Below are 27775 nucleotides of genomic sequence, written 5' to 3'. Positions count from 1 at the left end.
TGTATTTCTGCAGTGTCCATTGTAACTTCTCCTTTTTCATTTCTAATTTTATTGATTTGAGTCTCTCCCTCTTTTTCTTGATGAGTCTGGCTAAAGGTTTATCAATTTTGTTTATCTTCTCAAAGAACCAGCTTTTAGTTTTATTGATCTTTGCTATTGTTTTCTTTGTTTCTATTTCATATATTTCTGCTCTGATCTATGATTTCTTTCCTTCTAATAACTGGGTTTTCTTTGTTCTTTTTCTAGTTGCTTTAGGTGTAAGGTTAGATTGCTTATTTGAAATTTATCTTGTTTCTTGAGATAGGATTGTATTGCTATAAACTTCCCTCTTAGAACTATTTTTGCTGCATCCCATAGGCTTTGGATCATCATGTTTTCATTGTCATTTGTCTCCAGGTATTTTTTGATTTCCTCTTTGATCTCTTCAGTGATCTCTTGGTTATTTAGTAACGTGTTGTGTGGCCTCCATGTGTTTGTGTTTTTTATATTTTTTCCCCTGTAATTGATTTCTATTCTCATAGCCTTGTGGTCAGAAAAGATGCTTGATATGGTTTCAATTTTCTCAAATTTACCGAGGCTTGATTTGTGACCCAAGATATGATCTATCCTGGAGAGTGTTCCGTGTACACTTGAGAAGAAAGTGTAATCTGCTGTTTTCGGATGGAATGTCCTATAAAGATCAATTAAATCTGTCTGGTCTATTCTGTCATTTAAAGCTTGTCTTTCCTTATTAATTTTCTGTCTGGATGATCTGTCCTTTGGTGTAAGTGAGGTGTTAAAATCCCCCACTACTATTGTGTTACTGTCAATTTCCTCTTTTAGAGCTGTTAGCATTTGCCTTATGTATTGAGGTGCTCCTATGTTGGGTGCATATGTATTTATAATTTTTAAATCTTCTTGGGTTGATCCCTTGATCATTATGTGGTGTCCTTCCTTGTCTCTTCTAACATTCTTTATTTTAAGGTCTATTTTATCTGATATGAGTATCGCTACTCCAGCTTTCTTCTGATTTCCATTAGCATGGAATGTCTTTTTCCATCCCCTCACTTTCAGTCTGTATGTGTCCCTAGGTCTGAAGTGGGTCTCTTGTAGACAGCATATATGTGAGTCTTGTTTTTGTATCCTGTGTCTTTTGATTGGAGCATTTAATCCATTCACATTTAAGGCAATTATCGATATGTATGTTCCTACTACCATTTTCTTAATTGTTCTGGGTTTGTTTTTGTAGGTCCTTTTCTTCTCTTGTGTTTCCCATTTAGAGGAGTTCCTTTAGCATTTGTTGTATAGCTGGTTTGGTGGTGCTGAATTCTCTTAGCTTTTGCTTGTCTATAAAGCTTTTGATTTCTCTGTCAAATCTGAATGAGATCCTTGCTGGGTAGAGTAATCTTGGTTGTAGGTTCTTCCCTTTTATCACTTTAAGTATATCATGCCACTCCCTTCTGGCTTGTAGAGTTTCTGCTGAGAAATCAGCTGTTAACCTTATGGGAGTTCCCTTGTATATTATTTGTCATTTTTCCCTTGCTGCTTTTAATAATTTTTCTTTGTCTTTAATTTTTGTCATTTTGATAACTGTGTGTCTCGGTGTGTTTCTCCTTGGGTTTATCCTGCCTGGGACTCTCTGCACCTCCTGGACTTATGTGGCTATTACCTTTCCCGTGTTAGGAAAGTTTTCAACTATAATCTCTTCAAGTATTTTCTTGGATCCTTTCTCTCTCTCTTCTCCTTCTGGGACCCCTATAATGTGAATGTTGTTGCATTTAATGTTGTCCCAGAGGTCTCTTAATCTGTCTTTATTTCTTTTCATTCTTTTTTCTTTATTCTGTTCCACAGCAGTGAATTCCACTATTCTATCTTCCAGGTCACTTATCTGTTCTTCTGCCTCAGTTATTCTGCTATTGATTCCTTCTAGTGTATTTTTCATTTCAGTTATTGTATTGTTCATCTATGTTTATTTCTTCTTTAATTCTTCTAGGAGTTTGTTTTTTAATTCTTCTAGGTCTTTGTTAAACATTTCTTGCATCTTCTCAATCTTTGCCTCCATTCTTTTTCCGAGGTCCTGGATCATCTTCACTATCATTATTCTGAATTCTTTTTCTGGAAGGTTGCCTATCTCCACTTCATTTAGTTGTTTTCCTGGGGTTTTATCTTGTTCCTTCATCTGGGACATATTCCTCTGCCTTTTCATTTTCTCTATCTTTCTGTGAATGTGGTTTTCGTTCCACAGGCTGCAGGACTGTAGTTCTTCTTGCTTCTGCTGTCTGTCCTCTGGTGGATGAGGCTATCTAAGAGGCTTGTGCAAGCTTCCTGATGGGAGGACTGATAGTGGGTAGAGCTGGGTGTTGCTCTGGTGGGCAGAGCTCAGTAAAACTTTAATCTGCTTGTCTGCTGATGGTTGGGGCTGGGTTCTCTCCCTTTTGGTTGTTTGGCCTGAGGCGACCCAGCACTGGAGCCTACCTGGCTCTTTGTTGGGGCTAATTGTGGACTCTGGGAGGGGTCACACCAAGGAGTACTTCCCAGACCTTCTGCTGCCAGTGTCCCTGTCCCCGCAGTGAGACACAGCCACCTCCCGCCTCTGCAGAAGACCCTCCAGCACTAGCAGGTACGTCCGGTTCAGTGTCCCATGGAGTCACCGCTCCCCCCGCCTGGGTCCTGATGCACACACTACTTTGTGTGTGCCCTCCAAGAGTGGAGTCTCTGTTTCCCCCAGTCTTGTCTAAGTCCTGCAATCAAATCCCACCGGCTGGGCTTCTCTGGTGGCACAGTGGTTGAGAGTCCACCTGCCGATGCAGGGGACACAGGTTCGTGCCCCGGTCTGGGAAGATCCCACATGCTGCGGAGCGGCTGGGCCCGTGAGCCATGGCCACTGAACCTACGCGTCCAGAGCCTGTGCTCTGCAACAGGAGAGGCCACAACAGTGAGAGGCCCGCGTACCACACACACACACACAAAAATCAAATCCCACTGGCCTTCAAAGTCTGATTCTCTAGGAATTCCTCCTCCCGTTGCCAGACCCCCAGGTTGGGAAGCCTGATGTGGGGCTCAGAATCTTCACTCCAGTGGGTGGACCTCTGTGGTATAAGTGTCCTCCAGTTTGTGAGTCAGCCACCCACCCAGGGGCCATGGGATTTGATTCTATTGTGATTGCCCCCTTCCTACCGTCTCATTGCAGCTTCTCCCCTGTCCTTGGATGTGGGGCATCCTTTTTGGTGGGTTCCAGTGTCTTCCTATCAATGATTGTTCAGCAGTTAGTTGTGATTTCAGTGCTCTCACAAGAGGGAGTGAGTGCATGTCCTTCTATTCTACCATCTTCTATTTTTCTAATTCACATAAAGGTTCAGTATAGGCTAGTGGTGACCCAGTGTCAAAAGGGACATCTGTTTAGTGCTCTTGAATACATCTGCCCCTCTAGACTATGACTTCTTTAGAACTAGATCTCCTTTGCCTTTTTCCTCAATGTACAGTCTCTTGCATAGACTTGCGAAGATTGTCAGTTTTGTAAGATTAATAATAGTAACAACAACAAAAATACTGTCAACACTTTAAATCCCTTATAATGCTGTAGGAAAAACTCTAAACGTTTTTGCATGGATAATCTCACGCAGTTAACACAATAAGCCGATGAAGAAGGTACTATTATTACTTCCATTATAGAGAGCATAAAACTGGGGCGCAGAGAAGCTCAGTTATTTGCTTAAAGTCACACAGCCAGGATTTGAACCTTTTTAAAAATTTTATTTATTTATTTAATTTATTTTGGCTGCGCCGGGTCTTAGTTGAGGCACACGGGATCTTTTAGTTGCAGCACACAGGCTTCTTAGTTGCGGCACGCGGGATCCAGTTCCCTGACCGGTATCTAACCCGGGGGCCCCTTGCATTGGGAGCACGGAGTCTTACCCACTGCACAACCAGGGAAGTCCCGAAGCCTGGTCCCTTATACACCATGGGGAATAGAATAGGTACATGCATGCCCACACCAAATGCCCGTGATGACAAAGCCTGGGGCTCAGGACCATTGGAGAATCTGAAGTGTTTTTGTAGAAAGCAGTCTGATGAAGGGCAAACCCAGGGACATCCTGAAGCCCACCTGTAAGCAGGTGGACGTAACCTTTCTGCACAGGAAAAGGGTGAGTTCAGCCCCTGCTGTCTCCTGGGAGTCTAAGAGGAATCATCCTCCCTGCAGACTAGCACATCTCTGAGTTAAGAGGGCGAGGCCTCCGATGCTGCCTGCGGGTGTCTCTTGCTCTGCCTCTTGCCACTGGCAACATCTCACTCTTACCAGCAATGAACCTCAGCTGGGTCGTTGGCTCTCATCCAAGTCATGGTCACATGCAGGCTCTGTGTAAGCTTTGGAGCTCCTCTGTCAGGCTCAGATGAGGAGGGACAGTAGAGCCATTGATAATTACCAGCTGGCTGGCTCCGTTCCCACACGCCCCACTGTTTCACCCGGGATTCATTTACAGGTTGAGGGGGAGAAGGACAGACACCTCCTGAGAGGAAGGCCCACTGATGGGTGAGTGGTCACCTTCAGACAGCCGCAGGGGAATGGCGGGATCTCTTTCCAAAGCAGTTCTCACTACGTGTGTTAAAAACCACGGTTAGTCCTTCTGGAAGGCTGCTGAGAGCAGCACTAAGAACACCTGGTTCATCCAGCTTCCATCCTGCAACCTACCCCCAAAACTGGCTTGAAATTAACCTCCAAGATTCTAGGATGACGGAGAAGCTAGAACAGTATAGGAATTTGTTTAGCATTTTTCTTCAGAATCCTGGTTTAATTTACACCTTTCCCTCAAAGTCTGCTCCAGCCCCGAAAGACTGCTTCCTGCTCAGAGGCCCTGGAGCGTGTGTGTCTGTACCACTCACCTGAAACATTGCAGTTCCACTCATCCGTTCATTCACATAACAAACCCTGACATCGTCCTCTGTGCTAGGCACTGGGATAGGGGCCAAGAGAGAGACAAATTAAAACTGTCCATATCCTCAAGGGAGAGCCCAGTCCAGTGGGCACGGTGGATGGGTAGAAAGACCACTTCCATAGAGGGTGATAGATTCTACAACAAAGAGAGGCGAAAGTGCTAAAAGAGAGCAGAGCTGGTGTGTCCACCCACCCCGAGGCAGGGATACAGAAAAGCTGCACGGAGGAAGGGTGCATAGGTCTTGAAGGAGCAGAGGGGGAAGTCAGGCAAATACTCTTTACATCACGATGCCTGAGTATTGAAGAAGTACAGTGGTATTTGTTAATGTTCTCCAGGAGGTCCTGCCCTAAGCAAAGTGGAACTGCTCCATCTGGGAAGTTATGCCCCCGCACTCACCCTCCACTCGTGCCCCAGCCAGGGCAGCTGGCAGCAATGAACGAATGACTGGCACAGAGGGACAAAGGGCTGGCCCCCTGGCCTAAAGGTGGGACCAGCTCTGTGGAGCTGTTCTTGCTTCAGAGCTTCCCCGTGGGTCAGGATGGCGCCACAAACCTTCTGAGGTCATATCCTTGCCTTTAGCCCTCAATCTGCCCCTACTCACTCTCTCTCCTGAGAGCATTCACCTAGCAAGTCACACACACCTGAAATGCCATCTAGGCTCTGCTGATCCCCCAGTCCTTCAAACTCTCCATAATAACACTCGACGTGGATTTATTGGTAGTGAGGGTGGTAAAATCTCCCAGACAGAGGATGTATGGACTGTAAAATATTATCTGCAAATGATGCATTGTCCCTTTATTGGAAGAGTGTAGAGGGCAGTGGTTTCATCCAAGGAAGATTGAGGCAACACAGTGACTCTCAGGTGTGACACAGACAAATCTGAAGAACCAATGACTCATGGTTCTTCTGTCACACCACATAAACAGCTGCGAGGCTCACCTCTTTTGAGGACTGTTTATTCACAGCCAGAGCCTTCAGCTTCTTCACTATATTACCTTAGTTTAGAAAAACACATCCAGGATCCCCAGATGATGTTCTTGAATAGTTCCTAACTGCTCAGCCTCTACTGAGATTGCGCCTTCATTCAAGCTCGTCGGAAGTAATCATTTAAATTTCCTGTAAACGCCTTCGTGGCACTTCTTGGCTGAGTAATCATTGTCTTAAAATGTTGATGCAAATGACAATATCTTTTGAGTCACCAGCATGGCTGTTGATGCCCTTTAAATATTTTTGCACTACTTTTTTTTAAATAAAATATTTTATCTCTAAAATGCTGCAAGCAAAAGACTTTCTATCTGTTGATGAAACCTCCAAACACTCCCTTCAAACAGAGCTTTTTTGTGTGTCTGGAGGACTTCTTTGAGGATGATACAAAAAGAAAGAGAACTGTCAGAGAGCTGATGATCAGTTCTCAAACAATTACTCAGGTATTTGGTAATCACTGTCTTCGCTTGGATTGTTATAACAGCTTTTGTATATCAGGATTACCAGCCACATCTGTCCTTCAATATTTATTTGTCCCTTGGACAAGTACTCTAGGTTATAAGTCACTACAGAGGAGGGCACGGGGGGCTCAATCTGGGACTCTGATTGGAAGGGGTGGAAACAAATACCAATTCAAGGCCAGTTCTAGGCATAAGAAAGAATGTATCAGTACCATGATTCTAAAAGTTTGAGGTGACTAACACAACATTGTAAAACAATTATACCTCAATTTAAAAAAAGAAAAAGAAAAGTTTGAGCTGAATCTTGAGTCCAAACGAATGCAAAAGACAGCAATGTAGGCAATTGTATTAGTTAAGGTAGAGGCTAAGCTGCTATAACAAAGAGGCCCCAAAATACAGCGGCTTAAGCAAGATAGACATTTGTTTTCCTCTAACATAACAGCCTAGGAAGGAGTGGTCCAGGGCTGGTGGAGCGGCTCTGCCATCTTCAACATGTGGCTTCCAGGATTGTTCCAGCCACTCTCACTTCTCAGACAGTGGGACAGGAGAGAGGAAGTTTGGAGAAGCACATTTCTCTTTAAAGTAAATAACCCCAAAGCCATACACATTACTTTGATTCATCCCCTTTTAGCCTGAACTTAGTCTCACGGTCAAACCTAGCTGCATGGAGGGTTGGCAAACTTAGTTTTGAGCACAATTGCTCTATGTCCTACTAAATTGAGGGGGTTCTCTTACTAAAAGAAAGGGATCAGCAGTCTCTACCATGGTAAGTTAATATCAATGCCCAGGGACCCAAAATAAATCCAGGAGAAGACTGGAAATAGAGTCTAAGTAAGCACACACCATAGTACATAGTTTATGTACTCATAAACACTGAGTACGTATTTAAAGCCTGGCTTGATGGGTGAATGGGTTAAGGGATGAATGAAATGAAAATGTTCATGTCAGCATCCCGAGACTCCAGCTAAATAGAGGTGATATTCACAAAGCAGAATCCCACACAAACGGATTCACGTAAGCACAAAGGCCTGTGAGTGTGCACCCTGGCTTGCCCTTGTATACTTCCTGCAAAGTGCAGGCCAGCGGAGGTTGGCAGGTGTGTGCTGAGGACAGAGAGGAAAGGGTTTATCACTCATTTCATTGGTGATCTCAGCATCTCATCACTGGGAGATTCAGTCAGCTGGGACCAAGGCCACCACTCTGGCATTCACACATCACTCAGACAGTAGGACTCTTCCCCTCTCAGCATCCCTTTCTCTACACATCAGTGGTTCTCAGAGTATGGTCTCCAGACCACTCTATCAGCATCCTCTGGAAACTTTTAGAAAAGCAAATCCCAGGTCCCACACCCCATAACTATTGAATCACAAATTCTGGGGGTGGGGCCCAGAAATCTGTGTTAAATTAGCCCTCCAGATAATTCTGATGCATATTCAAGTCTGAGGACCACAACTCTAGATAACTGCTTTCCTTTGATTACCTGTATTCTCCTGCCTGTTACTGAGCCATTACCACGTGATGTCTTCTGAGAACAACAGTGTAGCCCAGGATGTAGCTTGGCTTGGCCTGGATCTCACAGGAAGAGAGTGACAGATCCTGTTCTGGAATCCTAGTTTAGTATGGAATTTCAAAAAGCTCTCTTATTCATCTGCCTGTCTCTATAGTAAATATGCAGACCATCCAAGATAGCAATAGTGACCAGCAGTATTCCTGGATATCCCCAAGGATGGGAATCATAAGTTCTCCTTGTAGCTATTTCCAGTGTAATCAGTACTTAGGCAATACATTTTTTCTTTCTTTCTTTCTTTTGTTTTTTTAATAATCAAACCTCTTCTCATTATAATGTAAACCCATGTATTCTTTAATCTTTTCAAGAGATCTCCAAATCTTTTGTCATTCTAGTTATCATTTGTATACTCAAAGACATTTGTGAAATCATTGTTTATTCTTCTCTCTTCTAAGCTAAACAATTCCAATTCCTCAAATAATAAACTTCTTTCAATGATCCTGATGGTTCCTCTAGGGTCTGAATGTTTGTGTTCTACCTCCCCTGCCAAAATTCATATGTTGAAATCCTAACTCCTCAAAGATGATGGTATTAGAAGATGGGGCCTTTGGGAATCATTAAAGCGAAATCCTCATGAATGAGATTAGTGCTTTAGAAAAGAGACCCCACAGAGATCCCTAGCATCTTCCACCTTGTGTAGATACAATGAGAAGTCTGTGACCTGGAAGAGGGCCCTCACCTGACCATGCTGGTACCCTGATCTTGGACTTCCAACCTCCAGAACTGTGATAAATAAACTTCTATTCTCTATAAGCCACCCTGGCTGTGGTATTTCGTTATAGTAGCCCAAATGGGCTAAGACAGTTCCTTAATCCTTCATCAGCATTATCTCATTAATCCTCATAATAACCCTAAGAAATGGGCACTGTTATTTTATCCCATTTTACACATAAAGAAACTGAGGTTCAGTAAGGTTCAACTGCTTGCCTGGGGTTACAGAGTTTGGAAATGGGGGGGCGGGGGCGGGGGGGGGTCTGAAATTCACAAGTCATTACCCTTGACCTTACGTGTCTATCTGTATGTCTAGCATTCATTCCAAATCTTAATGAGGTATTGATTTCATATTTTTCTTGTGGTTGGAAATTCAATCGTAAGTTATAAGCTGTAAATGTCCCACAAATATCTGCATACTCGAGAATGATTATATGAATTAAAATGTTCATGGGAAAAGACACTAGTTGTTCTAAAGGGATACTTCAAAAAATGATGGTCAGATCATTATCTGAGAATCTAAATGCCATGAAAACTAGGAGAAAAGAGAAGGAGACAAAGGTAGCAAATAGATCTGTTAGAATCCATGACACGAACGGACGTCTCCAAGCTGATTCTTTCTGTTATCTTCATTGAGATGAGCACCAACAGTATCAACTGAATCAAAGTACTTTTTTCTTTTCAAACTACTTCATGGACAATTCCCTGCTATGTCCCCAGCTCTAGAAGAGGGCCATGCTATTAGCATGTGTTCACCATGTACTTGTAGAAAAAATAAACATGGAGTTGACTCTTCATGTTCAAAGAGGACTTCCAAAAGAAAAATCAGAGTCAGGTGGCCCTCAACATCTGCTTGTTGGGATGAGAATTATCTCTAGAGACCTGATAGTCCATCCTCTTTGTTTTCAGATGAGCAAACTTTACATAACATGTTCAATGTCCTATAGGTGAATAGGAGTAGAGCTGGAATTAAAACTCAGCTTTCCTACATGGGTTCTGCACTTGTCAAAACTCAACAGAATGACTTAAAATGTGTGCATTTCTCTGTATGTAAATTATATGTAAAGAAACCCCTCAGTTTTCTCAGTTCTTTTTTCTGTCATCTCTCTTCCATTATATTTCCCTGCTAAACAGTACATCAGGAAGAAGGTAGCTGATACAGCTCTGGGCTACAAACAGCCTAACTGAGAAGGTCAGACTTTGAACTTCCATGGAACAGATTATAAAATTTCAATAAACAATCAGGGATTGGCATAGGAATACCAACTTTGTTTATTTTGTCCAGGAAGGCTATTAAAAGAGAAAAAAAAAACTTACCATTTAGAATCACCTTCATTTCACAAAACAAAGGACATGTTAACATTTTAAAAATAGAAAAGCATAATCTCAGAATAAAAACAATATATCCCCCAAAAGGACTGTTTTTGTTAAAGATCTGTGAAGATTCTTGATGGACCAACACAGGACAGAGTCTGGAACTCCAGCGCCAAATCAGAAAGAGCCAACAAATGAGGTTCATGCCAGGATATTAGATACCTGACTACACCTCAGGATAGTTTTTCTCCTTCTGATCTGGAATCACATCTTAATGTCTTCATATTCCCGAAAGGTCCAGACTTTTCCCTTTTGGGGAATATGGATGAAGCAAGAGTGGGACTGAAGCTGAATCCGGCCCCTGTACCCTGACACCGAATTAAATCTCGGAGACAGAGTTTGGGGTGAAGTAGAAAAGAATAGCTTTGTTGCTTTGCCAGGCAAAGGTGACCACAGCGGGCTAATGCCCTCAAAACTGTGTGTCCCCATCTGGAAGGGGTAGTGAGAAGTTTTATAGCAATGGTGTTCAAAGAGGTCGCGATCAGCTCGTGGACATTCTTCTGATTGGTTGGTGATGAGGTAATTGGGGGTCAACATCATCAACCTTCTGGTTCCAGCTGGTCTGGGATCTACATGCTTGTGGGCAGCAGACGGTTAACTTCTCCCACCTGGTGGGGTTTCAGTATCTGCAAAACATTTCAAAGATATTGTTTTGTGTATCCCTTGAGGGGGAAGCAGGACCCTGCCCCAAGGCTGCTTTATTGTTTCTTGACTGTTCCTCCATTGTCTCTGCATCCCCTCCCTTCCCTAATTAGCAACTGTTTGAACTTGCTCACTGGAACTCAGGGAAGGTCATGGAGGCTGAATGAAGCCTATTTCCTGTAATTTCCAAGAAATGGGGGACACAGAAGGGCTTTTGTGCCCAGGAACCCCACAGGGTCCTGCTCAGTTTCAGGACCAGCAGTGCCAAACCTTGAGTGGACCCTTCGACTAGAGTTGCATTCTCTAGAAACCATGGACTCCTCAAGAGAGCTCCTACATAAACTACATTAGCCCACACCTACTGGGGTCCCAGCTGCAGCTGGGCAATTCTTTACTCAGCATGAGCCTTGTTTAAGGAGCCTGTAGAAGTCAGAGAGGACATTTATTCTTTGATCTTGTATAAAAAGGGAAAATACGGGTTGGTGTATATATTGGTTTCCCAGGGCTGCTGCAACAGTGTACCACAAACTAGGCTGGCTTAAAACAACAGAAGTTGATTCTCTCACAGTTCTGGAGGCTTGAAGTTCAAAATCGAGGTGTCAGCAAGGCCACGTTCTCTGTCTGAAGAATTTACGGAAGGAACTTTTCTTGCCTCTTCTAGCTTCTGGTGGCAGACTGCAACCCTTGGTGTTCCTTGGTTTGTAGAGGCATTACTCCAACCCCTGACTCCACTGTCACATGGCCTTCTCCCCTGTGGGTCTCACATTATCTTTCCTATGTACACGTCTGTGTTTGGCTTTCTTCTCTTCCCACTAGGACACCAGTCACATTGGATTAGGACCCACCCTAATGACCTCATCTTACCTCGATTATACCTGCAAAGACCTTGTTTTCAAATAGGGTCACGTTCACAGGTTCTGGGGCTTAGAATTTCATATCTTTGGGGGGGGCACAATTCAACCCATGACAGTCCATAAGACTTACTCCATGGCTCTGATGAGCCATGGTTTTTGAGGATCATTTCAGATTTGCATCAACTCCCAAGGACCCTGACAAAGCATGCATTTACTCACCAGATGGGTTAAACTCTAATAGTTTTCTGCTAGCCACCTTGTATGTGTTTGTACTGCTCTTTGAGGGACACTCAAGATGTACAAAACCATGTCTCTACCTCATCAGGTTATGTACCCGTCTTGTGCCCCAGTTTCCCTATCCGTGGCATCTTCCTCACAGGGTTGCTACAAGGATTAAATGAGATAATAGTCACTGTGTGGACCATAGCAAAGACTCGATAAATGTTACGGATGGCTTCAAACCAATGTGTGAACAAAATGCACCCATGGTTTAGAGAACAAATAACCAAAAGCACAATATACTACATATTGATGTTACAATATAGAAGTTCAGATAAAGGGAAAAGAGCGTCTCAGATATTGATTTATTATCTTATTTATGGCATGCATGTGTTTGCATGTGAATATGTAGATGTTGGTAACTCTGTATGTGTGTGTGTTTCGGTTTGGGGTAGTTTGATAGGGGAGCAGTAATCTGGAGGATGAATATCTTTCTTGGGACTGAAAAAGACCCTAGGACCCTGTCTTCCTCATTTTATTTCCATCTAACCATAGGATTCCTGCAAAACTGCAAGAACGAACTCAGTTCTGTGTTGGGCCCTGCCCTCATGGTGGCTGCCAGCCTGTGTGTCTTGTGTGAGAGGCAGTGGGCTTCTGGAAGATCTCTTAGACTTGTGCCCTGAACAGGGAGGTCATCCCATGGCTGAGATATGTCTCCTTATTTTGCCTGGACCCTAATGCCCTGACAACTGGCTCAAACTCCCTGTTCACTGAGAGCCATTGATCAAGGCCTCTGCTGTGAGATTTCAGACTAAGGGTTGTAGAAAAGAAGATAAAGAGAGTCGTGTTGTTCCTTAAAGAGCTATGCATACTTGCATCAAAAAAAAAAAAAGTGTTGACTTAGCACCAAAACAAAACAAAACCGAAAAAAAAAAAATCCAAGCCCGTTATGTGCCTTTAGGATTTGAGGAAGAATCTCGTTTTTTTTTTTAACTTCAAACTAGTCTGAAAGAATTTTCCACAGCCAGACTCCCTTTATTCATAAAGTAATGGATCTGGAGCTACTGTAGCCACCTATCCACTTATATTTCTATCATAGTAATTGTAATATTAATTGATTAATCTAGCCCAGGGCACTCAAGTGTCTTGCACACAAAATTAGAATGTAATTGCAACAATACAGAGATCAAATGAGATAATTAAAACATAAAAGATGACAAATGCTAATTCAGGAAGTCTTTTGTATGCATTGAAACATGTGCTACTTATTTATAAGGCGTTGTTTGGAGATTCCTAAGGAGAGCGTTCAAGGCAGAATAAATTCTGTGATCTGCAGATACAAAGATACCAAATAAACGGACTCACGCAAGGATTGATTGCAATACAATTGCAGGTCCAAGCGTACCTTCCACAGAGTGTTGTTTAGATGCTATTTTTGAAGCTATGACACTGAACTGACCTTAATGCCATGTCCACATTTCTCCTAAAGCTTCAAACTTGCAGAAATAGCATCTACAGGACATGGCAGGAGGAGGACAGGACAGGCACGTGGAAGCAAGTCAACAATTAACTTCTTTGAGGCTTAGACATGTAACCTGCATTCATAGAATTCAAAAGAAGGAAAAAAGACAGTCTGGGCAGGTCTTGAGTTACCCAAGCCCAAACCAGTTGGTTTCACTTTACAGGGCCCCTGGAGGGCAAGGGTAACTTTGTACCCTGGACCCAATTTTTACCCAATTTCCCTTCTTATTGACTATCAAAAGAAACAGTCTAGGGATGGATTCCACCGAAGCCTACATGTTCACAACTTTCTAAAACTTTAGATTTCTATTCTCCATCATTTTAGTAACAGTCCCAGGCCCTGATCTTACTTCTTCAAATACATTATTCCGCCTATGCTGTCTCTAACTCCTGCAGAGCCAGGAATGAAGTGAGATTAGGACTCACTGATCTGACCAATTTCCCGTCTTCTTTTTGCCCAGCTATCTATAGGGTTAGGCCAGCTGCAGCGATCGCAGGGGACCGTGGACATATACACGCTACCAGTATGCACAGTGCCATGGTGATGGCCAGCTACCACCATACTGCCACCACCACCAAGGAAGGTTCTTGGAGATAATGCAGTCATTCATGTATTCAACACTCAACACACACTTCTTGAGTGACTTTTATGTCAGTGAACCAAACAGACCAAGTTCCCTAGTCTCAGGGAGCTTATGTTCCAGTGAAGGGAGACAGAGTAAACAGATAAGGAGATGTATAAAGTAGCGTCAGATGGCGATAAGTGTCAGGGAGGAAAATAAATCATAAAGTGTCTAACGAGTGACTGGGGAAGGGGTGCTATTATAGAGTGTGGTCAGGAAAAAGCTCCCAAAAGGGTTGCTGAGTAGAGATCTGAAAAACCTGCGTGAATGAGCCTTACTTTAATATGGCTTAAATAGACTAACGAATTCAAATATTATGGGAATGAGATGCAAAAGATAAAACAGAATCCTGGGCTTCCCTGGTGGTGCAGTGGTTGAGAGTTCGCCTGCCGATGCAGGGGACACGGGTTCGTGCCCCGGTCCGGGAAGATCCCACGTGCCATGGAGCGGCTGGGCCCGTGAGCCGTGGCCACTGAGCCTGTGCGTCCGGAGCCTGTGCTCTGCAACGGGAGAGGCCACAACAGTGAGAGGCCCGCGTACCGCAAAAGAAAAAAAAAAAAAAACAGAATCCTTTCTCCGTGGTTCTGGGGAAATAATAATAAGAGCCAGTTTGTATTAAGAACCTTACAAGGATTAACTCATTTAATCCTCACAGCAACACTGTGAGATAGAAATGAGTATCGTCCTCCTGGAGACGAGGTTAGTAACTCACCAAGGGTTACATAGCTAGGAGATCGTGAGGCTGGGTTTCAACTCCAGGCCCCTTGAGGTTTGGGGGAGGGTTGTTTTTTGGAACAGCTGTATTGAGGTATAATTGCTATGCAGTAAACGGCACGCATTTGAAGTGTAAAATCTGAGAAGTTTTAGCATATGTATATACTCATGAAACCATCATATCATCAAGATAATGAATCTGCCTCGCTCCCAAAAGTTTCCTCATGCCTCCTTTTCACCACCTCTTCCCCAATCCATCCCTTTTCACACTCCCGTTTCTAAGCAACCACTGGCCTGCTTTCTGTCGTTATAAATGAGCTTGCATTTCCCACAGTCTTATACAAATGGAATCATATAGTATGAACTCGGTTTTCGTCTGGCTTCTTTCACTCAGCGTAATTAGCTCGGGATCCATCCACTTCACAGGTATCGACAGTTCACTTCTGTTGCTGAGCAGTGTCCCGTTGTATTGGATATACCCCAATTTGTCTCTCCATTCACCTGTTAGTGGACATGGGGCTATATTAATAGCCATTTGGGGGTTATTACAAATTAAACTGCTATGAACATTCACATACAAATCTTTGTATTAGACCCACACTGTTGATCACTACATAATACAGCTTCTCTTAATAAAAGGTTAAAATAGGACACATAGAGGCTGCATTGTGTGGCAAAATCACGATGAACCAGAACCGAGAATTCTCGATTCCAAAAGCTGTGATCTTTTGCTAGTCCAAGGTTAGTGAGTGGCCACTGAAAAGTGCAGGCGTGAAGCCCTCCATTCAGATGGCGCCTGGTTTCTCTGTAATCTGAGGAGAGATGGCCCTAGATGACCTAGCACAGAAATCCCTGGTTTGCACTCTCTCCCACATTTACTAACCGTGTGACTGTTGACAAGACACTTGTCCTCTCCAGAGCTCTTTCCTCATCTGTAAAATCCCAGCCAAGTCTAAGGCTTACTCATGGCACGTACTAATTAGAGGAAAGCAGTAGATTAGCCAAGGCCAATCTTCATGCCACCCCACTGCTGTGTATTGCTGTACCCTCCTGATCACAGGGTCCTAGCATCTCAGAAATGCGTGCAACCTAAGAAAACACCGAAGAGAACCAAGGCCCAGGGAGTGAGGGGCGTGCCCGAGGTGGCAGGGGGACCTCAAATCCAGGTATCCTGACACTGTGTCCAAAACTTTTTCTTCTACACCAAACTGCCGCTTGTTGGTTGCTCAAGTTTTATATCAAGCAAGCGTGCGGAATTAAATGAGTGCCGTTTCTTTTCCCATTTTATCGTGAATTAGGGTGGCAATCATCTGTCTCAGTTTGTTTACTATACAATTTGTGATCAAACTGCAGACGCTTCAGTCCTCAGGACACAGGGTAACACCTCGCTAGCTAGGTAAATGCTACAAAAAAGGAAACATTTTGCAGCAGAGGTGTAATAAGAGAAACAGATAAATGATTCCTTTCCCCTCTGCTGTTGGTTTAAGTTGTAGTCACCCAAACTTCAAAAATAAAACCTGAAAAGCATCGCGGTCTCTGCCCCACATGGCTAAAGCACACCCTGTTGCGTCAGCTCAAGTCTCACTTTTAACAACTGCTGTTTTAGGTTTAGACTAATTAAGGAATGTTTCTTGGTACTTGTATTCCTACCGCAATTAAATAACTCACAGTGTAGGATGGAATTGTTCAGGCTTCTTAAAATTGCCTTTCACCTTTCAGTGTTAAAAGATGAATTTCTCATACAGAGTGCAGTTGTAAGAGGTTTGCGTTCTAACTCATGGAAGCCTCAATATATTTGTTTTAGAGTGACTTTTTCTTTAGTAACAATTTAAATAACAGAGTAATAGGCTGGAAGAGTTTCTATTTAGGATGGTGAAATATTCAGTGGAGATAAAATTGCTTTATAGATGGCTGGCCGGAATTCAGTTTAGAATTCAAACACTTTAGAATTTCAGTACACTTCAAACCTTGAATGGAAGAAGAGATGAGTTCTCACAGAGCTTTGGGGACCATGTGCTGTCAGAAGGGACTGAAATGCCCACTCCCAGCCTCCCTGTGTCACGTCCTGCATACAGCTCGTCCTCGCTCTGCCATGTAAAACGCAAACAGGTTGGAAATGTTTACGATGATAGCCGTGTTTAATGAAACTCTAAGTGTTATGCTCGTTTATGCCATCTACGTTTCTCAGCCTCTTATGAATAGATGAATTCCAATGTTTGAACACACTTGCCCCCAATATGTATCATTTGGACAGAGACACTTGCTGTCCTATCATTGCAGGTGCTGGGACAGAAAAATAAGTGCAGACCGAACTGACTCTTACTACCTTCACCCAAGACGGTGGTGGCTTCAGAATATTTATGTAGATGGGCCTTGGGAATTTCAGTATGGTTTAAAGTAGAGGCTCGTTGGGGATTTGGTTTTTCAGAGGTGTTCGCATAGCAAGCATATAGTTTTCACTTGGATGTTATGCTTACTGGGGTCCCTATGGCACCCATTCCACGTGAGCCATCATTTGCTACTGGCGAGGGTTACAACCAAGGTCACTCACGCATGCCAATTCACCTACAGAAAATCCTTGGGCCCCCAGTACATTTGGATAAACCTTCAGTTGGTGAAACGCTAAACCAGCAGTAAAGGGATGTTTACCAGCAGTAAACATCCCTTTAAGGAGTATCCCCAGAGTGGCAGCAAATTCGTGACAACTAAGTGATGGTTAACCAGCCTCCTATACGGTGTCCATCACTTGGCCCATTGCGTGCAGTGCTCTTAATAACCATTTGTTATGGCATAAATCTCCCCCGTAAAGTAAAGGAAGCGTCTTCCTTGCATAGTATAACTGTGAACAGAAGCATGTAGAAAACCCTGGTGCAGGAGGGCTGACTGAAAGGAAAGAAGAGATAAGCAGTCTTGGCACCCAGCTCAGGACCCTTGGGGAGCTTGCAGCTGGACGCCACTCCTGTCCTCTCACTGCTTCCTGCCTCTCTGCTTGAATCTCATCTAAAGCGGTGGGAGCTAAAAATCCTTTAAGTGTAACCCTGGGATTCCGGGGAGCTGCAGAGCTGTGAATTATGCTGAGAAAGGTGAGCCATTGCAGCGTGAGTCAGGGACGCAGTATTATGAAAATGGGGAGTGAGTGCTTCTTGGCTACACGGTCTCCTCTTCGGTTGATTAAAATGTTACTGAACTAGAAAGTGGTGATGGTCACACAACATTGTGAATGTACTAAATGGCGCTGAATTATACTCCTTAAAATGGTGAATTTTATGTTATGTGTATTTTACCCTAATTTTTTTAAAAGGTATTATGGGGCCGGAGTAAGATGTTCCATGAGATACTTTTTAGGGGTTCATGGATGTGCATAACACACTCATTCTCTATCCTTGAAGGATTTAGAAATGCAATGTCTGATGGAATGAAAAGGTCTTTCCTGCTCTTCCATGACCATGACGATGTCTTTGCTTTGGTGACAAATGATGTAAACAGTCAAATAACTGCTCCACTGGTGGTTGAACTGACACCTGTCAATACATGATGAATTATAGAGGTTGTAGAACATGTGGGAATTCATGAGCTCTGAATGGCACATGTAAATTTCTTTTCTATTTAAGATTATAATCAGGAACTTATGATACTGTAAATCTGTAGACCTTCTATGCATCTGGCCTTGGACTTTTCTTACTTTTGCTGGGAAGATAGAAAAATGACTGATAAAAGATTATTGTTCTCCATATTCAGATCCTAGGTCATTTAATGGATTATTAGCTTTGCCAAACTGCATGTGGAATTAATTGGAAACAATTGCAATGTTCTCACTACATTGCACCACTTCCTTTCATTAATTAAGAGACATTACCCTCTGTTCTACAGATGACAAAACGGACACCTCTTCTTTTATTACCAGACAGCAGTCACAGAAAGAAAATGAGAAGTCACAGTGTGTCTGGGCATTAAGCTAGTGATAGCAGAAATCCCAGTGTAGTGCGTACAGGGAGAGAGGCTGATTCCGACTTCTGGGCTCTTAGGTACACTCAATTCTAAGCGTCTAGTTCAATCTGCCCAATTACAGTTTTACCTCTCTATTTGCTTGATGACAAAAGCCAGCTGCCTGGGAATGGAAAACATATTAAAGAGGATTGAACAGCAATGGAGTTAATTAAGAAAAATCACCTCACCATTCACAATGACATATCTATAGTTAATTTTTTAATTAAAAAATAAATTGGAAATAAAATTAATTAAACAACATCTATAAACATAAACTTTTTAAAAAAACATAAACTGAAAATAACTCCCTTATTTTGAATTTATTAAAAGTGTTGGGGGTTTGTGTGTGTATGTGTGTGTGTAGCTGTGTGCTTCAACAAACTATATCTGTCCCCTTAAAATAATAGTGCCATCAGATTACTATAAGGCAAACAGCAGTTCCATGAGCATTTATTAAACATGCACTTTGTAAGCCAGAAAAAGTAGAAAGGACAAAGGCAAATTCTGGGAGTGGAGATCAAAGGGATATTGAAGACTTCCTGGTGACCTTTGGGTTGAGATTTTTTTTCTAGTTCCTCAGTTATTCCCACACTTGCTCTGGTTTCAGGACCTTCACACAAGCAGTTGACCCTGCCTACATCACTCTCCCTTTCTGCCCACCTTCCATCTGTCTAACTCCCACTTCTCTTTCAGTCCCCATATAAAGCCACTTCCTCCAGGAAGCCCTCTTTCACCATTCCTCCAGACTAAGTCCTATAACTAAGCACAACTCTCTGTTTCCCCTTCAATAGCTCTTTACCATTGTTGTATGTTTAATTATCTGCCCTTGAGCAAAACTATAAGCTTCACAACAGTAGAGACTATGGAAAAAAACACATGGAAAAACAAAATGTTTATTTTTGAATGAGTGATGTATTGAATTAATGACTTGGGGGAAAATCAAAGTCAAAAGTAGTGAGACTGGGGCTTCCCTGGTGGCACAGTGGTTGAGAGTCCGCCTGCCGATGCAGGGGACACGGGTTCGTGCCCCGGGCCGGGAAGATCCCACATGCCGCGGAGCGGCTGGGCCCGTGAGCCATGGCCGCTGAGCCTGCGCGTCCGGAGCCTGTGCTCCACAACGGAAGAGGCCACAGCAGTGAGAGGCCCGCGTACCGCAAAAAAAAAAAAAAAAAAGTAATGAGACTGTTCGTGTTTGTATGTCCAGAGCCTGGCAGAGAGAAAGCTGTTAATAGCTATTTGTTGAATGATCGAATGAATATACAAATGAGTTAGTGAATGAACAATGAGACTCTAACGCTGTTTCCAGTCTTTCTGAGCCTTAATTTTCTCCTCTGTTGGCTCATTGTAGGTACTGGATGAGCCCTTGCACATCACGGAAGGAAATGCTGAGTTGAGTGGTACAACAGACGTAGATAGATGGGGGGTCTGCATCCTTAGTCAAAACAGACTTCCTGCTCCAGAATGTTTGGCGTTTCCTAGGTAATGATGACTAAGACAGTCAAAAACATTGAGGGCAAAGTGATGGCTGATTCCGGGTGAGCAGGATGAAGGAGTTAAGACTGATTGGATTTTTTAAAACAATTCCTCATGATTGCGACATTAGCACGAAGGCTGAGAAACGCAACTGTACAGATTATGGGTTGAAGGGCACATGTCTAAATAGAAGAAAGTGTGATTAAAGGAAAAGGGGGTGTATTCTCGCCAGCTCTAAGGCCTTAGAAACAAAACTCATCGTAATGGTTAGAAGAGATAGTGGTAGTGATGAGGGTGATGACAAACAATATCTAAGATGTGTGTCTGCTCTGTGCCCGTCACGATACTAAGAACTTAACATGGACCACCTCATTTGCCCTGACAATAATCCTATGACCTAGGCATTATTATTATTATTATTTTATTTTTATGCCTGCATCGGGTCTTAGCCATGGCATGCAGGATCTTTTGTTGCAGTGCACGGGCTCTGCATTGCGGCGTGCAGGTTTTGTCTCTTTAGTTGAGGCGCACGGGCTCAGTAGTTGTGGCGCATGGGCTTAGCTGCCCCGCGGCACGTGGGATCTTAGTTCCCCAACCAGGGATCGACCCTGCATTGGAAGGTGGATTCTTTACCACTGGACCACCAGGGAAGTCCCTAGGCATTATTTTTATCACCTTTTTAGACATGTGGACTTGTTAAGGGTCACAAGCTGAAGTAGTAGGGTCAATTTAAACCCTGGCTCTCCCCAGTTCCCAGGTCTGATCCTTGAACCCTATGTTACGTTGCTCTAGGAGAGTGTAACGGAGGCCATGATTCTCTTCCAATCATGGTTGTTTTGGGGTTGGTTTTTTTGGCTGCACTGCATGGCATGTGGGATCTTAGCTCCCCGACCAGGGATCGAACCCGCACCCCCTGCAGTGGAAGCACACAGCCTTAACCGCTGGACCGCTGGGGATGTTCCCCAGTTGGGTTTTGTTGTATGTTATCATCTACATTCCATCAACATGGATTGAGAGCTCAGGAAGGGCTCAGATGTGTGATTTTTGGCTCCGGTCTCTCTTGAGGTTGCCGTCAGTCAGTGATGTGGGGTTGCGGGGAGAGGGTGGGGCTTCTGGAAGTTCTCTCCATGGTCTCTGCACATGAGCCAGGTTGGGCTTCCTCATAGCATGGTGGCCCCAATGCAGTCACCTGCTTACCTGCCAGCTGAAGGCTTCAAGAGCAAGTATTCCAACTAATAAGGTGGAAGCTGCATTGCCTTTTATGACCTAGCCTCTGTGGTCCCACAGGAAGACTTCTACTGCACAGGCTACAAGCACGATCCAAGCGCCCCTCCCCTCCCCCAGATTCAGAGGGAGAGGAATTCGATCCCACCACTTGACAGGGGAGTGGTGAGGTTCTAGACCAGTACGTGGGATGGGAGATACAGTTGTGTCCATCTGTGGAAAATATAATTTGCAGCATGGAGATCTGGGGCCGGAGCAAGGGGGCGGGGGTGTAAGAGGGAAGACACACACATGTGGTCTTTACCCTTCGCTGGAGGTTTCATTTAACTTCCGCCAAAGAACTCTACAGAAGGAACACGGCAGTCTCTTTACACCTTAGACGTGAAGAATGGAGGCTCTACCCACCTGGCTGGGTCATTCTGCACCTGCTCTCCACCAGGCCACCTGATATATGCTTTACAGACGTCGCCCCAGACTTTCCCGCAGTTTATTATCATTAGCATCCCATACGGGAAGAACGGAGGCTAATTACTTCGCCTCCAGTGAGCAGGGGGCAGGACTAGAGTTCAACCCCAGAGCTCTCTCCACCTTTCAAAACCTCACTCACCCCATTTTTAGGGCCACTGTGTGTCCCCTCTCCCCTCTTGTGTCTTTCTTGGGTCTTTAATCCTTTTTAGACACAGGTCATCACATAAATCCCACGTGGTGCTTTGGAGAGAATTAAAGGGTATTTATCTTGTAGAAAGAAAAGGAAACTGCCTACCCCTCCGGGAAACTGCTTTTTTCTCTTGTTCCCACAAAGTAGAGCTGTCACATGGACGCTATGCTGAGCTGGCCAAAAAGCAATTTGAAAGATGGCTTTTGAGATTGGCACGTCGCCTTGACTTGGCAGGGAGTGAGGTATTAACTGCTCTCTTATAGATTATGCCTGAGGCCTGAGATCTTCCTCCTGTCAGGCTCTGTCTTCCTTCTGGGAAGCTCTGTGTGAAGCAGCCCCCTTAGCTGTGAACAAGAATCTTCTGACTTGCTACCTCTCTTATTTATGGTATCGCAGATCTTCCGAGAGAACAGAAACAGGCTGGTATAAGTTTAGCAACCTAGTGAGCCTAACGTGGCTTTGGCAAGAAGATCTCAACACAAAGAGTCTTAGTTGGTTGGCCAAGAATAGCAAGGGACAAAATAAGCTCGTTTAAAAAATAATAACTGGAAAGAGAGAGAGAAAGAGAAGAGGTGGGGGAGGAAAAAAGAAAATAAAGAGGGAGGGAGGGAAGGAAGGAAGGAAGGAAAGAGGGAGGGAGGGAGGGAGGGAAGGAAGGAAGGAAGGAAAGAGGGAGGGAGGGAGGGAGGGAAGGAAGACAGAGGTCACCATCTCAATATGTGCCAACAGCGAACTGAGTAGAAAGAAGGCGTGGTGAGATAGCAGAAGGGGGGTTCACACAGGCACTGCCATCATTTGAGCTCCCTAACGGCATCTCCAATGCTTTATTATCATCATGTAATATCTAATAATATGTAATACTAAGAGTGAACATTGTCCATCAGTTAACACTGCCACTGCGTCAGAGTGATTATAGACATGATCTCGTGTAACACCCACCGTAACCCACAGTATCCTCATCCCTTTTTACACATGAAGAAACTGAGGGCTGCAGGGCAAGTACTTTGCCCAGCAGTTAGCCCCGCTCTGGGCAACGTATTGTAAATCCGCCAGGTGGTGACCAAGGGCTGGTCCCTGAGGGCACAGAGAGCATGTCCAGGCTTGAGTCAAAGAGAGAGTTAAATTTTCTCAACTTAGCTGCTCTTCTAGTCCGCCCCCGCCCCCCCCACCGCCAGACCTTCCAGGGCAACCCCTCCTCCAAGCCTGAGGCCGTCCCAGGCTCCAGAGTCTCCAGAAACAGCCTCAGTAAGAGGTTTTCTGTTGACACTAAAGCCATTATGCTGTGTCTGTGGGTGGAAATACGTATTTATTATTCGAAGCATTAAGTGTGTTTTCCCTTCATTTCATTTAAACAAGAATTTATTAATCCCTGAGCATATGCCGTTTATTTAGTGGTGTTGTGGAAACAAAGTAGAGAAAGCAATTAATACATTTGAGCAACTGACAACCTAGCAGGAAAACAACTTGTACATCAAGCCAGAAGCCAGTGAGCACAGTCCCTGGGCACCCATGGACAAGCCATTCTCTGGTCCCTCCACTTTTTTAAAAATAGATTTTATTTTTTAGAGCAGTTTTGGCTCACAGCAAAATTGAACAGAAAGTACAGAGTTCCCGTATACTCTACCCCCACCCATGCGCTGGCCTCCCCGGCTGTCAGCTTCAGGCACCAGAGTGCTACATGTGTTAGAACTGAAGGATCTACACTGACACGTTACTACAAGGACTACCCTGACACATCTCTATCACCCAAAGTCCTTAGGTTACATAAGGTTTCATCCTTGGTGCCGTCCATTCAATGAGTTGGGACAAATGTACGATGACATACATTATCGTATCATATAGAGTAGCTTCATTGCCCTAAAAATCTCTCTGTGCTCCACTTATCCCTCCCGTCCTCCCAACTCCTGGCAACCACTGATCTTTTTACTGTCAACATTGTTTTGTCTTTCCCAGAATGTCATATAGCTGGAATCGTGCCTTATGGAGCCTTTTCGGATTGACTTCTTTCACTGAGTAATGGACATTTAAGGTTCCTCTGTGTCTTTTCATGGCTTCACAGCTCATCCTTTTTAGCGTGAATAATATGCCATCGCCTGGATGCACCACAGTTTATTTATCCATTCACCTGCTGAAGGACATCTTGGTTGCTTTCAAGTTTGGACAATTATGAATAAAGTTACTCTAAACATCTGTGTGCAGGTTTTTGAGTGGATATAAGTTTTCAGTCCGTTTGGGTAAATGCCAAGGAGTGCAATTGCTGGATTGCAAGGCAAGAGTATGTTTAGTTTTGCAAGAAAGCACCACACTGTCTTCCAAAGTGACTGCGCCATTTCTCATTCCCACCAGCGATGAATGAGAGTTCCTGTTGCTCCACATTCTCACCAGCATTTGGTGTCGATCCCCCTACTTTTTAAAGCACGACTAAACTGAATTATGTGGAAATGACTCAAGAGCCAGATGTAAACCCCAAAATGACTGAGCAACAAAACTAAACATCGCATCCTGTGATATCGATGGGGCAGGGTTTCCGTGCCCTTAATTAAAGCCACCATACTCTTATTCTGCACAAAATATTACTAAGTTAGGTTTTCTGTTTTCTCAGCCCGCTAAGAATTGGAAGCATTGAAGAGATGGAGAGACTAAAACTGTAAAACAAGACACATGCAGTAGCCTGTTGACAAATGAGTTAACAATCAAGTATGCAATCTTGTGTTCTTTAGAAGCATAACTGCATATCTACTTGTCATAACCAGTGTTTCTAAGAATGACCTTAAAACACCTGTTGAAAGAATGAAATGGCATTCAAGATACCACCGCTTTTAAAAATCGAGGCTAAGGTCCTACCTCGTAGATTTGTTGTTGGAATTAGATGAAATTTATGTAAAATGCTTAACACAGTGTCTGGTACACAGTAGTACAAATAAATATTGGCTGCTATGTAATGATGATGATGGTAATGATGGTGATGATGTACCATGTGGTTAGACAATTAGAAGAAGGAGAAATGGAAAGAAAAGAGTATTGGAATTCCTTAGGCATTTATTGAGATCCTGTTATGTCCCAAGGTGAATTCAAAAGTAAATGGTATGTGGTTTTCCTTCTTGAGGAAATCTTTGTCTAGCATAGCATATAATTATAATAGAACGTGATAAATGTAATAACACATCTATTTATAAAAGTGCCATGATAACATAGATGAGTTGGCTGTTAATTTTGCAAGATCAAGGAAAGCTACAGTAATTATTGGAGCTAGGCTGGATGGATTTTGCTGTTTGGTAAGTGGTAGGCATTTTAAGGAAGGACATTCCAGGCAGAAGGAACAGACTTTAAACAAAGTCATGGAGTCATGGAAATCATGGCACAGTCAAGAATGTAGACCTGGGTAAAATTAAAGAATGGTTAGCCAGGAGATGGGCCAGAAAGTTCCCAGAAGGCCAATTGATGATTGCCTTATATCGTGACAAGGAGTATGGATTTTATTTGAAAGTTAGCAGGTTGCTATTAAAGGCTTTAAGCTGAGAAGCTCCATGAATTTTTTGTTTAATACTTATTTTGGCTGTGCCAGGTCTTAGTTGCGGCACGCGGGATCTTCGTTGCAGCATGCGGACTTCTTAGTTTTGGCATGCGTGCGGGATCTAGTTCCCTGAACAGGGATCGACCCTGGGCCCCCCTGCATTGGCAGCATGGAGTCTTACCCACTGGACCAGCAGGGAAGTCCTGAGAAGCTCCATGATTAATGTCTGCTTTCAGTGCATGTTTACGCTGAAGGCAGGATAGAATACGAACTTGAATGGGTGGAGAGTGGAGGCAGGGAGACCAGGCACGAGTTCTTGGGTTCATCTAGATTATCGCAGAAGTCCTCAGACTTGAAAAACAATGAGGGGCTGATAGAAGAGGGCAGAGAGAGCGGGTACATAGAAAGGACAGTCAGCATGACTCTGAGGTCCCTAACTTGGGCAATTGGGACAACCCAAGGAAGGAACTTTTTATAAACCTGAGGTTTATTTTTTTTTAATCTTCACGATCCTCTGGTGGCACAAAAGAAGCTGAATCTTTAATACTATTTCAATTCCAAGTTATTTGATATTTCCTTGCTCCACCCAAGAGAACACCACTTGAATTATGCCATAAAGCTAGAACCAAATAAATGCAATTCATTTTTCTAAAAGTTCCAAGTAGAGATAGACAAATGTGTACTCACAGAACAAATTTTAAGCCAAAATGACCAAATATAGCGTGAAGCTGGGCCATCTAATGTGGTAGCCACTGGCCCCTTGTGGCCATTGAACACTTGAGATGTAGCTACTCTTAACTGAGATGTGATGTGAGTGTAAAACACACACAATTCATAGCAGATTTCAGAGATTTAGTATGAAGAAAAGAATATAAAATACTCTGTTAATAATTTTATATTATTACATGTTGAAACAATATTTTTTAAAGATTTTTAAAAATTTAATTAATTTATATATTTTTGGCTGCGTTGGGTCTTCGTTGCTGTGCGTGGGCTTCCTCTAGTTGTGGTGAGCGGGGGCTACTCTTCGTTGTGGTGTGCGGGCTTCTCATTGAGGTGGCTTCTCTAGTTGCGGAGCACAGACTGTAGGCGCACGGACTTCAGTAGTTGTGCCACGTGGGCTCAGTAGTTGCGGCACGTGGGCTCAGTAGTTGCGGCTCCCGAGCTCTAGAGCGCAGCCTCAGTAGTTGTGGCGCACGGGCTTAGTTGCTCTGCGGCATGTGGGATCTTCCTGGACCAGGGCTCGAACCTGTGTCCCCTGCATTGGCAGGTAGACTCTTAACCACTGCGCCACCAGGGAAGTCTGAAACGATATTTTGAATATATAGGATTTGAGGTAAGAGGTAGATGGACCCCTGGGCTGGACAGCTGGTGTTTGTCAAGCAGATATATTACCAAAATTAAGTTCACCAGTTTTTTTTCTTTTTTAACGCAACAGCTAGAAAATTTTAAATTACATACGTGGTTCATACTGTATTTCTGTTGGACAACACTGGTCTAGGAAATTTGATTTTTGCAGTGTCAATATTGAAGAACTATATTCAGACCAAAGGTATATTTTGTGTTATTGCTTTTCTTCCCATTACTAGTATGGGTCTCACTGTTGTGGTCCGAACGTGGGTTGGAAAAGAATTTCCAGACACTAGGCAGAATGTAAAGAAGATCGAAGTTATTAGAGGGAAGGGTCCCTGTCAGAACAGCAGGCCGACTTCCTAGTAGTCTGGGAGAGACGAGCCTGAACATGTGGTATTGATCAGTTTTTATAGCCAGAAAACAAAGGAATGGTCTGAGATGAAATTTTCGTTTACTGATTGGTCGAGGCACATATATCTTCCTTCTATAGGGTGGGAGTGGGACAGGGCAGATGCCTTTCCTTATTTGGGACAGGTCCCATCACCCAGGTGGGCTCAGGAGTTTTGTAACCATCACAACATGGCAGGGAGTCCGCTATGGGGTGTGAGACGCTGACATTTTTTCAGGCAGCATTGTCCTTTGTCCTTAAAGCACCATTGTCCTTGGAGCACCACACTCACCACCTGATGTTTTCTGATATTTTACTATGTAGCCTTATTCTCATTAAGAAAGAAGTGGTTACCATAGCAACTGCCACAATACATTGTATTTACCACACCTGGAGAGAAAGGTATAAACAGACATCAATCTGTCATTCGGGTTTACACATTCATGTGTTTTTGTTTTTTCATGTGTATCTTGGTCTTCCTTTGTAAAATAGAGCTCTGAGAGTAGGAAACTTGACTTCTAATTCTCACCTATATTACTGGCTTTCTTTGGGTCTGGACAAAGAGAATAATAATTATCCCATGCCCACTTCAGAG

The sequence above is a fragment of the Phocoena sinus genome, chromosome 11 (assembly GCF_008692025.1).
Source record: "Phocoena sinus isolate mPhoSin1 chromosome 11, mPhoSin1.pri, whole genome shotgun sequence".
Lineage (NCBI taxonomy): Eukaryota > Metazoa > Chordata > Mammalia > Artiodactyla > Phocoenidae > Phocoena > Phocoena sinus.
Note: the sequence above shows the minus strand (reverse complement) of the source record.